The sequence below is a fragment of the Xyrauchen texanus genome, chromosome 16 (assembly GCF_025860055.1).
Source record: "Xyrauchen texanus isolate HMW12.3.18 chromosome 16, RBS_HiC_50CHRs, whole genome shotgun sequence".
Classification (NCBI taxonomy): domain Eukaryota; kingdom Metazoa; phylum Chordata; class Actinopteri; order Cypriniformes; family Catostomidae; genus Xyrauchen; species Xyrauchen texanus.
Genome location: NC_068291.1, coordinates 28,471,334 through 28,485,762, shown reverse-complemented (window position 1 = coordinate 28,485,762; position 14,429 = coordinate 28,471,334). Strand labels below are relative to the sequence as shown.

Sequence of the window (14,429 nt, the reverse complement as noted above, 5' to 3'; positions counted from 1 at the left end):
CTCGTTTCTTTCTTTTCTACATCATGGTGGGCCGATTCAATAAGGTATGTATGTATGGCATAAGTTTGACTCACTTTGGTATGTGTATGTTGGGTTGTAAATTTGCGTTGGTAACTTAACTCGGTTTTGTTTTTGATGTTTAGAGTCTGCAATGAAAGATAGAATTAATATTTTAAGAGAACGATGCGTGCCAGATCACGCATGTTGTCCTGCAGGAAGCCAGAGGCCCACTCATGTGTTACCATAAAAATAGACCCGAAACAGTATCGTTGCTTTATGTTCAACAGTTTAAATTATTTGGGGATAATATCTTGCCAGGATGTGATTTGCTTTGTGGGGTGGTTTCGTATTGTATAGGATCATTATAAGCGTTAAGGGGACCACAGACGTAAATGAATGGTGCAGATTAATGGAGTGGATTGAGAGCTATTTTCCACCGAAATGCCGAGTCTGTGTTCCGCTGGTTGACGGCCAGGGTAACCATGAAGCTTTCGTTAACCGTTGTCGTAATAGGATAAGGCCACGCGTGAAATGTTCCCCATGAGTTAAGTTATCGCGATAGCTTTTGAATCCATGAAAGGCACTATGTGCCAACTTGACTGGCTTCACATAATTAAAAACGATTTTTTTTTTTTAATTTTTTATTTTTTTTTAAACATGATCCTTAAAACATGGTTTAGCTAAATGTACGCCGATGTGCTCCGTACAATATTTTTCCATAATATATGCTGTAGTGCATATACGATTGTAAGTTAGGATGTTGTAATGTGGTTCAGTAATGCTATGGCACATGGCTTGCTAACTGAAAAACAAGAAATGTACTATTGTGTAACCTATGATTTTAAATTAAATCGCGTATTTACGAAGTTGATCTGCATTATTAAAGGACTTTGTATGATTTGTACTCTAGAAGTGAATAGTCATTAAAAGTTATGAGCCATTGGAATCGCCATGAGGTCAGTCGCGTGCTCATTTTAACGGGCGGACTCGTTTTGTTTCGTCTACTGTCGCTTTTGTTTGGGTCCTACTCACGGTCCCTTCATTCCCTTAAGTATTTTTCAATTAGTTTTATATGCTTTGGTCAATTATCTGAAGTACATGTCATGGTAAATCTCAAGTCCCCATGGGGGTAACTTGTGAAGCCTGAACAATAGCATAATAATATCGTAATAGCATTCCATTGAAGTCTAGGCAACTGAAAAACACAAACGACTCATGTTAAATTTGACAAGCTATAACTTCAGTTATGTGTGCCATATCATTTAAAGACATTTAAATGTCGTGTTTACCTAGTTAAATCTGAGTTAAGTGAATTTCTAAGATTTTCAACTGGACACTGAATAGGATACCTTACTAGTGGAATTGCTGTCATATGGGGACTATTTTTGACCCCAGGAACCTGCCCCCAGAACAATGTTGGTGGAATAGGGCAGCGAAGCACATTGCTGGTGCTATATATGAATCGAGCGGTGCACCACACTAAAATCCACATGTGCAATAAGTGTACTGCCAATGCCATTGTTTACTAACCAATGAATGTCAGATGTGCTTTTTGTCGTTGATGAGCTCGCATCCACAGTTTAGTATTCGAGTTTAACGACTATGAGAATACTTTACGTGCACTACCATCTGAGACAAAAGCTGCATTCTGACAGAAGCTGAAGATGTTGAAGTCTACTCCACTAATCAAATAACACTTCTGATCTCTCCAAGGTTCTGATCATTGATGGCAGGGGCCATCTGCTCGGTCGCCTTGCCACCATTGTGGCCAAGCAAGTCCTGCTCGGTAAGTTGATACTTGTGTTTAAGGAATATCCCAGGTTCAATACAGGTCAAACTGAATCAACCACATTTGTGGCATAAAATACATGATCACAAATGTAATCTTGTCCCACTTTAATAGAACAATCTGGGTTCTAGTGAGGCACTTACAATGGAAGCGAATGGGGCTAATCTGTAAACATTAAAATGCTCACTATTTCAGAAGTATAGCCACAAGACTTACTATGTGTTAATATTACTTAAGTGTGATTTGAACCCTTTATGTGAAGGGTGTAATTCTTGCCCTCAGTCAGGCGTGAACTGCAGTGCTGCACTTGCGTATCATCAGTTTAATGTGATCTCATGCTACGTTAAATGAGATCTCAACTAGGCCTAATCGTTTCGGCCCCAATGACCAGTGAGCACTAATAAATTGGTGTAGTTTTGATTTACAATATAAACAATTAGAAGTAAAAAGTCACGTTTCAATGTGTAGATTTATTGAATGTATACATTTTATTTCCTTTCTGTTTGAATGAGCAGTTAGAAGCAGTGGAGGGCATTTCAAAATGAGTGTCCCCCAGTGTATTTCAGTCTAAAGTTCAGTTCCATGCTATGGATAAAGTCATTTTTGCTTGCTTTTATACTTTGTTATTGATATTCCCATAAACTGCATCTGGAATTAAATTTTGATTTGGACACTTGTAGCCTCTGTCTAGCCCTCCCCATCACAGGAAGGAAAAACTAAAAACATATCGGTGAAATCCAATATTGGTCGACCTCCAATTTATTGATATAATGGTAAATAAACATTTATAAAGGGTGAGTAATGTCTTGCGTATTTAAAATTTGTATATGACGAGACTATTTGGCTGAAATGGGGCCACTGCTATTTAAAAGAATGGGAGATACTGGAATGCCCAACAAAGTATCAGATGTGTAAAAGTTCCACCTTAAAGGAAAAGGAGCCAATCACCTTTGACCGGTGAAATCTGTATTGAAAGCAACTCTAAATGCGCATAAAATGGCAAATTGTAATGTTATATGAGGTAGAGAACCTTAATTTATGATGCATTCAGTGTTTATTTGAAATGTTCTTTTGTAATATTGACAAAGTGTGTCTGTGATATGATTTATTTTCAGATTGTGGGTTATGATTTTGTTTGGGGATTCAGTATTTTACTCCGGTTTTAATGTCAAACCCTAAAATGACTTTAACTGAACCTGGAATATTCCTGTGTTATTCACAGTCATAAACAATGACTTCCAAAGACCATCTTTCATGATGTAGACCTTTCCAAGAAAGTTTGAACAATGTTATATTTGTTTCCTCCCTTACAGGAAACAATTTTGTGGTGGTTAGATGGGAGTCAACATCTCTGGTAAGTTTTTCCATAACAAACGTTAGTTTGAGCAATTTGTTTATTGGCTTTGAGATTCAGTATGGAAATTGACCTTTGATTTCTTGTACTTGTGCACTGAAGTACTTCGTACAAGGATAAAATGCCAACCCTTCCCGTGGACCAGATCACTTAAGAGCCCCCAGTTGCTGCATCTGAAGCACAGTAAGGGGTGATTTATCCATGTATATTACCATCACATATTGCAGTGGCTACGTTTTCAAACAATGATGAACGCTTTATCCCGAATCTGATCCCTGTTTGATGATACCAATCTACGGATCTGACTGCTGAGTTTGAATGTTTAATGTGAATTACTCTGTGATCGGTTGCATTCTATCATGGTAGGGTAGACCACTGATTATGGTCTTTTTAACAGGTATGCTTCCACACAAGACCAAGAGGGGTCAGGCTGCTCTAGAGGCTGAAGTTGTTTGACTGCATCCTCATGAAAAGGTAGAGGATTCTTAAGCTTTTTTTCTTCTCCTCCACCAGATGAGTGCTGTCTGATGCTTTGGCTAATTACTTTGTTTAAATGTGAATTGAGAACACACGCCATCGGAGACCTCTTCGATCTGGTGTTAAAACTGGCAATGGTTTTGCTTGGTTCCTTACCATTTTTCTCTCTCCCACAGAGGAAGCACATGGTTGTGCCAGCTGGTCTCAAGATTGTTGGTCTGAAGCCCAAATGTAAGGTGAGGGACTTTTGGAAATACTGCTTGTAAAGTTTTTCTTTCATGCACTACCAGCTAAGGCAAAGCAGCAGCTCTTAACTTTCCTCACCTGGCCCATTCAATTCAGTACAATGAAAGAAACCAACCATAGTTTGCCGTATTGGTATTTGAGACTTTTACTGTTTTCAGCCCCATTGTCACATTTTCTACTGCTGTTGTTTGCCTGTAGGTAACCTTGCTTGGCCCATGAGGTTGGCTGGAAGTACTTCAGAGCCCCAGTCGCATTTGTGGAGGATAGTAAGAGGTGATTTATCCATTATGTCATAGTCATTGCAGTGGCTATGTTTTCAAACAATGATGAACACTTTATCCCGAATCTGAACCCTGTTTGATGATACCAATCTACGGATCTGACTGCTGAGTTTGAACGGCACTGAGTCCTTTTGTGATTTGCTACATGCTGTCATGGAAGGAGATAATTTATGATAGCTCTCTTAACAGGTATGCTTTCTCACAAGACCAAGAGGTGTCTGGTTGATCTGGAGAGGCTGAAGGTGTTTGACTGCATCCCACTCCCGTTATGAAAAGGTAAAGGATTCTCAAGGTCTTTTTTTTTTTTCCAGATTCGAGCAGTCGATGATGCTTTGTCTATTTACCTACATTGTTTGAATATGAAATGAGAACACTCACACTATCTGAGACCGCTTTGATCTGATATTGCTATTTGAGACTTTTACCATATTCTGCAGCATTAACCTTTTTATACTGAATTTCTTGCCCTGTAGTTGATCCTACTTTGCTGTTTGGCTGGAAGTACCAGGCCATCCTGGAAGAGAGGGGGAAAGCCAAGATGTGCTGTCATACTTTTTTTTTTTTTTTTTTTTTAAATATGTCTTCCATTAGTTGTACAACCTGTATTTAAATGACAAACATGTAGGTACCACAATAAGGAAATTGAGGTTACAACAGAACAGTCCTCCATGAGGGTAAAATAAAAAATGTAAATGTCTAGGACTGTTTTAATAATGTCTACATCCTTTCATAAATTGTACCACAGATTTTTACAGTTTTGACTTGTAGATGCATTTTTAATGAGCAGTCAAATAACCACTTTTTGTTCTCTGCTCATTTAATATAACCATATCTGCGTTATGATATATTGGTGTGATCTTCTGTAATAGTTTGTTTTGTTTTTGTTAATAAACATGTCTCAAACTAAGTGTTCGCTAATCAATATTCTACTTGTTGACCAAATAATTCAGTGTGTTCTTAAAGCCTCTTCATTTTTATAAGTTTGGAGCAAATGATGCCAAATGCAGTCATCTGTCCCTGGTACCTGCTTTTGTTAACTGAATTGTGGCAATGAGGTCACGATGGCTTAAAGGGAAATCCCTAAGAATAGTATCGTAGGATGCCATTCAGCACTTGGCCAGTTTTTCCAACCCTGAATCCTTGATCTCCCCAACTTCATACATTTGGCAAATTCCAAACCGTACTTTTAAATCATTTTGGGACAACATGCGTATGGTCGCTCCAAACGAAGATCTTCAGGAATGTCTTTTACCCTTCCAAAAGACTGTTGGAAAATGTAAATTTCATACAGTAATGTCTAAAGGTGATTTGCTCTTTTACCAGTAAGGCGGGACTACCTTTCTACATTTAAGTAGAAGTGGCCCATCTCAGCTATACACTTTCTGCGGTCACCCATTTAGCCATGACTATGTTCACTATATCGTACATCACCAGTGCCTTAATGCTTCTATAAAACGGTCACCACATTTACAAAATATGAAGGGCACAAATGTTCATTAAAATTGTATTTTTGTAAGTAAAATAATTAAATGTCATCCTCTAGAATATATAGTCCTTGATAGTAAACAGGATGTTACGAGGCAATAACTGTCAGCTGTGGAGAGTTTGTGATACTGAACAGTCATCCTTGAGAGAAGCTCAAGATAAATTGCTACAAGGGTGAAAATTCAGCATGGAACACATCCAAACAACATCTAAGATGACGTTTTTGTCGATATGACTATTTTGTTTTAAAGCATGTAACGTCTGAATCTGAGAAGTCTTAGATCAGCTAATCACAGGATAACCTCTGCAGAAGAGGATTTCATGTTGGAAAAGACCATATTAAGCAACCGTAACTAAAGGAAAACTCACAGGAAAAGAGTGTGATCTTCACTTCAGGAGCAAACAGTGCTGAATCATATTTCTCTTTGAGGGCAGCATAGAGAGCCAATTTGTACACAATTGCATTTTTTCTAAGCAACAAAGCCAGTGAAAGTGGTCTTTCCTATTTGAGCTTATTCATTTTTATACCTTTTTACACGTTTAATATAAGTGTTTAGAAATATCAAAAATAAAAGGCATTTTTCTTCAGTTGATTTCTTACATTCCAAAATCAACTATGGGCAGTGCAGCAGCTTGGCCCCGCCCCTTTGTTTACCTTCAGTCGAGCTTTGAGTACAGCTCCGCAGATGAAGGGAAAGCCTGAAACACTGTTTGCTGAAGATGACCGTGTCATAACCAAAAACTGCTCTTTTACACTGAAAACAGCCCTTTATTGCACACCATCTTCTGCCAGCACTTCATCTGTAAAGGAAGACAGATCTTGGTTTTTGAAGATGCCGAAAAACTCATGAAGCAAGAATTTTGATTTTGAACCTGTATCAAAATGGCACGATTATGAACCAGGGATTAGAGCCTTATCTCAAAGTTTTCATAGAACATTTTAAACAAATAAAAACACTGAAACTGTCTGATGAAGGTCCCATTCGTGGTGGCAACAAAGACTTGATTATGAATGCCTCACTCATACAAGTAGTCCAAAATAAGACAACGACTGCAGTGACTATAATTCCATTTCCAATTCCAATTGAATACCTACAGTTAAGACAGAAATGAAGAAGGAACACTTTGACTTGAATTCAGAACTCCACACCAGAGATGAACTCATCAATAATCTGAAAGAACAGCTCCATTTCAGCACCCAAAGAATATCCTGCTAAGCCCTTGACGTATTAAGAGATCCTCACTGAAAATAGCCAACCTGAAGACTCACCAGTGCAGGAAGAGCTTCATTTCTCAACTGATCCACCAGCACAGATCTGCAGCTCTGCTCCAGAGAATCCCAGAGAAACACAGGCTCTTATCTTGACTCATTCAAATGGGAAATATATTAATGAGAAACTTTTGTTCCCAAACATGAAAGCCCAGAAAATGTGTTGCCCGAACACAAGTGCTTTTCAGATCCTTTCTTATAAACATCTAAATGAAACATACAAGCACATTATAATCCACACAGGGACAATGATTTAAGGGCCACAAAAGGGCATGTGGCTCCTGTGCTCAGAAAGGTGGCCATCAGAGCCATGCAATGGTTCCCAGAGGCAAAAATAACCCTGTCCATGTTACTACCACGCAGTGATGTACCATTCCATGTCATTCATAAAAATAATGTGGAACTCCCAGAAGCTGTGCACTTCTTCCAAACATCATGAAGATATACGGCCTCATCATATGTATGACCATGTCCACCTAAACAAACAAGGATTAATAGTCTTTGCCAGAGTGCTAAAAAGCACAGCCCTTGGGAACACACAAAATTCAACTGACAACAGAAGCTCTCAGCCATCAAGAAACCTCCACCACAGTCCAGACTGGACACAGGATCTTCATCACAACACAAGAGCTATGCAGCGGCAGTTCAACAACCACAAATCCCTGCTGATCCTGAACTCAACCAGATAAGACATCTCCTGAACATCATCTGCTCAAAAATTATGAATTACTCTACATAACTCATACAACTGTATGTATGTATATATATATATATATATATATATATATATATATATATATATATATATATATATATATATATATATATTTAGACGACAAGGTACTTAGTAGTTTAGCAAACATTGACATCTCTATATTTCATGAGAATTGGTGTCGCAGTAATGAGACTTTACATTGTCTGAAAGGATACAGAGAAAATGTTACCTCATTAAAAAAATCTCAAATAAAATGTGGCCATGATTCAGGTGGAATACTTATATGGCATAAAGGCAATCTAAACCACTTGATTAAAAAAGTAAAAACTGAAAATTCATTTTTTTGGCTTGAAATAAAATCAGTCCTACCACAGAGTAAAGATTGGGAGGGAAATTGATTATGTAAATATTGTCAATAACGGTCACAAACTCGGTGACACCATCTTTCAATTCTCCTCAATTGTCACACCAAGAATCAGCTATGATAGTTTAGTGAACACAAATGGAAAGCAAATGTTAAAGCTCTGTAAAGGTTTAGGGCTGTACATCATTAATGGCTGAACCAGGGGAGATTATCTTGGTAGATTCACATATTGCTCCAGATCAAGGCAAGGCAAGTTTATTTATATAGCACATTTCATACACAATGGTAATTCAAAGTGCTTTACATAGAAGAGATTAAAATAATAATACAAAAATAAGAATAATTGAAACAGTTTAGAATAAAATACAATAAAATACAGTACAAACAGTTGGACACACAGTGGCACAGTGCTCATTCAGTAAATGCACAGCTAAACAGATGTGTTCTGAGTCTGGATTTGAATGTGACTACTGTAGGAGCACATCTGATCTCTTCTGGAAGCTGGTTCCAGCTGCGGCTGGCATAATAGCTAAAAGCAGACTCTCCTTGCTTAGAGTTAACCCTTGGTATTTCTAGCTGATGTGATCCTAATGATCTGAGTGATCTGTTGGGTTTATATTCAGTGAGCATATCTGCAATATATTGAGGTCCTAGCCCATTGAGTGATTTATATACCAGTAATAATATTTTAAAATCAATCCTAAATGTAACTGGGAGTCAGTGTAAAGACCTGAGTACTGGTGTGATATGTTCATATTTTCTGGTTCTGCTCAGAATCCTGGCAGCAGCGTTCTGTATGAGCTGCAACTGTCTTATGGTCTTTTTGGGAAGGCCAGTGAGGAGTCCATTACAATAATCCACCCTGCTGGTGATGAAAGCATGCACAAGTTTCTCTAGGTCTTGACTGGAAACAAAGCATCTAATTCTTGCAATATTTTTCAGATGATAGTATGCTGATTTAGTTATTGCTTTGACATGACTACTGAAACTAAGGTCTGACTCTAGAGACACACCAAGATTCCTGACTTGATTTTTAGTTGTTTGACCCCTAGCATCAAGGTATTCATTCACCTTGAGAACTTCATCTTTGTTTCCAAAGACAATGACTTCAGTTTTGTCTTTGTTTAACTGAAGAAAGTTTTGGCATATCCAACTGTTAACTTCATCAATGCATTGGCACAGGGAGTCAATGGGGCTGTAATCGTTAGGTGATAGGGCTAAGTAGATCTGTGTGTCGTCTGCATAGCTGTGGTAAGCAATTTGGTTCTTTCTCATTATTTGGCTCATTGGGAGCATATACAGGTTGAACAGGAGTGGCGCAAGAATTGAGCCTTGAGGGACTCTGCATGTCATGGACGTCCACTCAGACTTATGGTCTCCTATACTCACATAATAACCTCTCCCTTCTAAGTATGACCTGAACCATTTTAGGACCAGCCCAGAAAGCCCCACCCAGTTTTCCAGCCTGTCAAGAAGTATGTTGTGATCAACAGTGTCAAATGCAGCACTGAGGTCGAGTAGTACCAGTACTGATAATTTGCCTGTATCAGTATTTAAGCGAATATTGTTTATTATCTTTGTGAGCGCTGTCTCTGTGCTGTGATGAGATTGGAAACCAGATTGAAAATTGTTAAAGTATCCATTTGAGTTCAAGAATTTGTTCAGCTGATTGAAGACAACTTTTTCAATGATCTTGCCTATGAAAGGAAGATTTGAGATCGGTCTATAGTTGCTTAATATGGTCTTATCCAGATTGCTCTTTTTCAAGAGGGGCTTGACAACTGCAGTTTTCAGGGAGTTTGGAAAACTCCCAGAGAGAAGTGAAGAGTTTATCACTTCTAGGAGATCTGCTTCTAAACAGTTGAACACACTTTTGAAAAAAGATGTGGGAAGTGCATCAAGGGCGCAGGTTGATGTTTTAAGGTGCTGTACGGTTTCTTCCAAAATTTTGCCATCAATTTCTTTGAAATCAGACATAGTAACTACTTTCTCAGGTTGTGGTTTGATTTGTCTGACCCCAGCACAACTCAAGGATGTGCTGATCACCTTTCTGATATTATTGATTTTTTCAGAGAAGAAAGAAGCAAACTCACTGCACTTGCTGTCTGAGAGCATTTCACTGGGAATCTGGCTTGGGGGGGGTTTGTCAGTCTCTCTACAGTCGCAAAAAGAGTGCGTGTGTTGTTTAAGTTGCGGTTTATAATATTCGAGATGAAAGTCTGTCTAGCTTTGCCTAGTTCCATATTAAAAGCATGGATGCTGTCTTTGTAGATGTTATAATGGACTACAAGTTTTGTCTTCCGCCACATGCGCTCTGCTTTTCTGCATTGTCTTTTCATATTTTGCACTGCTGTTGAGTTTCTCCAAGGTGCTTTTTGTCTGCCACTCTTCTTCCTGACTTTCACAGGAGCAATATCATCAATTACACTTTTAACTTTTTAGTTAAAAGAATCAAGGAGAAAATCAACAGAGTCAGCCGATATACTTGGTGTTAAAGATATAGCCTTCATAAATTGTACACTAGTGTTCTCATTTAAGCATCTCTTCTTGACAGACACAGATCTAGCTTCAATGGCAGGAGAGATCAATATATCAAAGAAAATACAGAAATGATCAGACAGTGCTACATCCTTAATAACAATCGATGAAATGTTTAGACCCTTACTGATAAGTAAATCTAGTGTGTCCATGATTGTGTGTGGGTCCATGTACATGCTGAGTCAGATCAAAATTTTTTAAAACAGTTATGATTTCTTTTTTCATATTGTTTTCTGCATTATCTATGTGAATGTTAAAGTCTCCAGCAATGGCAAAACAGTCAAACTCTGAGGTAATTTTTGATAACAGTTCTGTAAAGTCCTCAGCGAAGGCTGGAGAGTATTTTGGAGGCCTGTAAATAATGATAAGTAAAATGCGTGGAGCACCTTTTAACACACTACCCAGATATTCGAAAGACGGGTAATTCCCAAATGATATTTGCTTACATTGATAGACATCTTTAAAAAGAGCAGCTAAACCCCCACCTCTCCTACCTTCTCTGCAGACACTCAAATAAGTAAAGTTAGGAGGGGATGTTTCATTAAGGACTGTTGCACTACAGCTGTCTTCTAGCCAAGTTTCATTTAGAAACATAAAATCCAGGTTGTATGTGCTTATTAAGTCATTGACTAGAAGTGATTTATTTTTCGTGATTTATAAGATAAGTTACTGTTATCATAGCGGGGACCCAACACATATCACTGAGAGCTGGTATCAGTTGTTTTTGGTTCACCTCGAGCAGATGGAGGAGGGTGTGAGCCCTGGCATTGTGGCAGAGGTCGAAGAGCTCTCACAGGAGGAGGGGGAGTGCGAGCTTGGCCCGCAGGTGCTTGAGGGGCCTGACGTTTTTTGCTTGATATTTGGGGGCTTGCAGCAAAAGAGTGGGATAGTTTGGTTCCAGCATACACCAGTTCTTCCATTTTCTCTGAGAAACACAGATGTGGAGATGCTGGAGAGAGGGATAACGTGTCTGGTGAGAGGGGCTGTAATATGCTGTCCTGGTTTCCCTGGATGTTTTCCAGAAAGTTGTCCTTGGGGGCTGAATCTTGGAGCAGTTCTAATATGTCACAGTCTGTCTGTGGTGAACTTTGTGGGCAGGGCTCACAGGAACCAGTGTGGTCGATTATTCAATAAAAGATATTGATCCAAACTTTATTGGTGCTTTTACAGTCAGACCACAACTCCCCATTTCTGATCACTGACAAACAGTGCTTTATGTGAAAAGACCAATTTTATTATATAAAAAAATGCTGGATGGTTTTATGTCCACTGATTTCATCTCAGATATTAATGGAATAAATGTAGCAACAAACAACCTTAATCATGTATTTGAAACATTGGCTTCTTTATCTAACGTTAAAAAACAAAACAAATATTAAACAAAGAAAAAAAGAAAAGGTGTGGTTTGATTATGAATATAAATGTTTCAGAAAAGAACTAAGGCTTTCTAACAAAAAACAACGAATTAGACAGTAAGGCTAAAATGCTTTTTGGAATCTCTCTAACCCCCAAACCAGAAATGTCACTTCAGAGTGGCTCAATTTGGAAATCTTATTTAAAAAATATTTATCAAAAAAATTTAACCCACAGACCTCAACCAGCCTCAAAGAAAAATAACACAAAAATTAGAAGATTTAAAGAAAACAATTAAAAAAAATTATCAAAATCCATTGGATACTCATATAACAATGTCAGAAATAGAGCATATTGTGACAATGCAGTCAAGGAATGTGGATCTACACAGCTTTATTAACTAAGGAATAACAAAACACAAGCAACCAAGCACAGTTCATGAAACTAAACATGCAAGAACTGACACAGGAAACAGGGAAACCAAGGGCTTAAATACACAAGGAACAAACAAGGGAACAAGGAACACCTGGGGAAACAATCAAGGAATGAGAAATAATCAGGGAGAACCAATCAAGGAAATACAAGGGACTACAAAACTAACAGGAAACAGGAACTAAACAAGAATTTCAAAATAAAAGTACAAAAGCAACAGGGAATATGACACATATAAAAATCTTAAATTAAAGAAAGCATGTGGACAAGACAACATTAGCAACGAAATGCTGAAACTCAGCAGGCCCAACATAATCAAAGCTTTAGTCAAATATTCAATCTGTTTTTTTGGCAAACTACATATCAATTAAACAATTTAAAGAGAGAAAATCTTCTAAAAATACAGATTAAGTGATCATGATCAAGAAATAGAGAGAGGAAGACATAAGAAAGCCTGGACACTGAGAGAGCAGAGAATAGAGGATAAGAAACACTTTCCCAAGTACCACACTGTGAGAGAAATGTAGAGGCGAGGAGCCCCGCCAACGCGACCAGTTCCCCGCGCAAGGCAGTGGACGTCCCCTGCCTCTACAGCATCCCGCCGCCCTCCCCCTCAGGTGGAGGTGTCCGCCGACACAGGTGCGGGCGTGGCGTGTGGGCCAGCATGCGGGGACCCGGGGCACTGCCGGGATCAATGCTCCGTGATGGAGCTGGGGATTGTGGTCCGTGTCCCCGACAACCCGCAGGCTGCCCCCGATCGAGCCGGAGCATACCGGGTACCGGTAAGAATCAAGGGGGGTACTCACCAAGCATTGGTGGACACCGGTTGTAATCAAACCACTATCCACCAACGCTTGGTTCAACATGGGGCATTGAGCACACGTAAAATGGTGAGGGTGAAGTGTGTGCATGGGGATATTCACAAATACCCTGTGGTGACCCTTGCAATTAATTTTCGGGGAACAAAACATAGTGTGGAGGCTGCGGTTAGTTCCCGCCTCACACATCCGCTGATTTTGGGAACTAATTGGCCTGAATTTAAGAATGCATTAAAGGGAATAAGCGCGGATGGGTCCTGCATGAAAGCGAGGAAATGTGTTATGTGCGATGCTCTGGCGGGGGAGGTGGAGCCGGGGCCGTCTTCGTCAGCTCCACATCAGGATGACGTGAGGGTGGGTGAGGCTGCAGCCCCTCCCATCCACAGAGGCTTTCCCGAAGGGGATTTTCCTCTGGAGCAGTCACGAGACGAAACCCTCAAGCACGCCTTTGACCAAGTGAGAGTGATTGATGGTCAACAACTCCGCCCGAGCGTCGCACCTTCATATCCCTATTTTACAATTATAAATGAGCGGTTGTATAGAGTGACACAGGACACGCATACAAAAGAGGAAGCAACCCAGCTCTTAATACCGCGGAGCCGCCGGGAAATGCTTTTCCAGGCAGCTCATTATAATCCGATGGCAGGTCACCTAGGGGAAAGGAAAACATTGAACCACTTAATAGCCCGTTTTTATTGGCTGGGCATTGGCGGCAATGTCCGCAGGTGGTGTGCGGCATGCCTGGAATGTCAGCTGGTGAATCCGCCGGCCACACCAAAAGCGCAGGCCACACCCTCTTCCGCTAATCGAGGTCCCCTTCGAGAGAATTGGCATGGACCTTGTCGGGCCATTAGAGCGGTCAGCATGCGGTTATCGCTTTGTGTTAGTCCTAGTGGATTATGCAACGCGATACCCGGAAGCAGTGTCTCTGAGCAACATCTCAGCACGTAGTGTTGCAGACGCACTCTTCAAAATAATCTCCCGGGTGGGGATTCCGAAGGAAATCCTCACCGATCAAGGCACAACTTTTACGTCACGAACACTACACGAGCTTTACGGACTATTGGGTATTAAATCGATTCGCACCAGCGTTTACCATCTGCAGACAGATGGCCTGGTGGAGCGATTTAACAAAACTCTTAAGAATATGATTCGTAAGTTCGTGCACGAAGATGCTAGGAATTGGGATAAGTGGCTCGACCCCCTGTTATTCGCAGTACGCGAGGTCCCGCAAGCCTCCACGGGGTTTCCCCCGTTTGAGCTGCTGTATGGGCAGCGCCCGCGCGGGGTGCTTGACGTCATCCGTG

The 14,429-nt window shown here is 40.0% G+C and overlaps 1 long non-coding RNA gene and 4 other non-coding genes across 6 annotated transcripts; all 5 read left to right on the top strand.

Moving 5' to 3' along the window:
• LOC127657039 (uncharacterized) lies at positions 1-5,045 on the top strand. 2 transcript variants are annotated; one of them, XR_007972235.1, is made up of 9 exons: positions 1-44; positions 1,714-1,786; positions 3,103-3,143; positions 3,246-3,326; positions 3,541-3,617; positions 3,797-3,856; positions 4,065-4,139; positions 4,337-4,423; positions 4,621-5,045. It is a non-coding gene; the product is annotated as an uncharacterized LOC127657039 (long non-coding RNA). The 2 variants fall into 2 exon arrangements; XR_007972236.1 differs by having other exon boundaries at positions 3,246-3,333.
• On the top strand, positions 1,552-1,639 carry LOC127657430 (small nucleolar RNA Z195/SNORD33/SNORD32 family). The gene has a single exon (XR_007972279.1). It is a non-coding gene; the product is annotated as a small nucleolar RNA Z195/SNORD33/SNORD32 family (small nucleolar RNA).
• Positions 3,384-3,458, top strand: LOC127657434 (small nucleolar RNA SNORD50). The gene has a single exon (XR_007972283.1). It is a non-coding gene; the product is annotated as a small nucleolar RNA SNORD50 (small nucleolar RNA).
• LOC127657433 (small nucleolar RNA SNORD50) lies at positions 4,185-4,259 on the top strand. The gene has a single exon (XR_007972282.1). It is a non-coding gene; the product is annotated as a small nucleolar RNA SNORD50 (small nucleolar RNA).
• LOC127657431 (small nucleolar RNA SNORD34) lies at positions 4,464-4,541 on the top strand. Its single transcript, XR_007972280.1, has one exon. It is a non-coding gene; the product is annotated as a small nucleolar RNA SNORD34 (small nucleolar RNA).
• Positions 5,046-14,429: the final 9,384 nt, after the last annotated feature.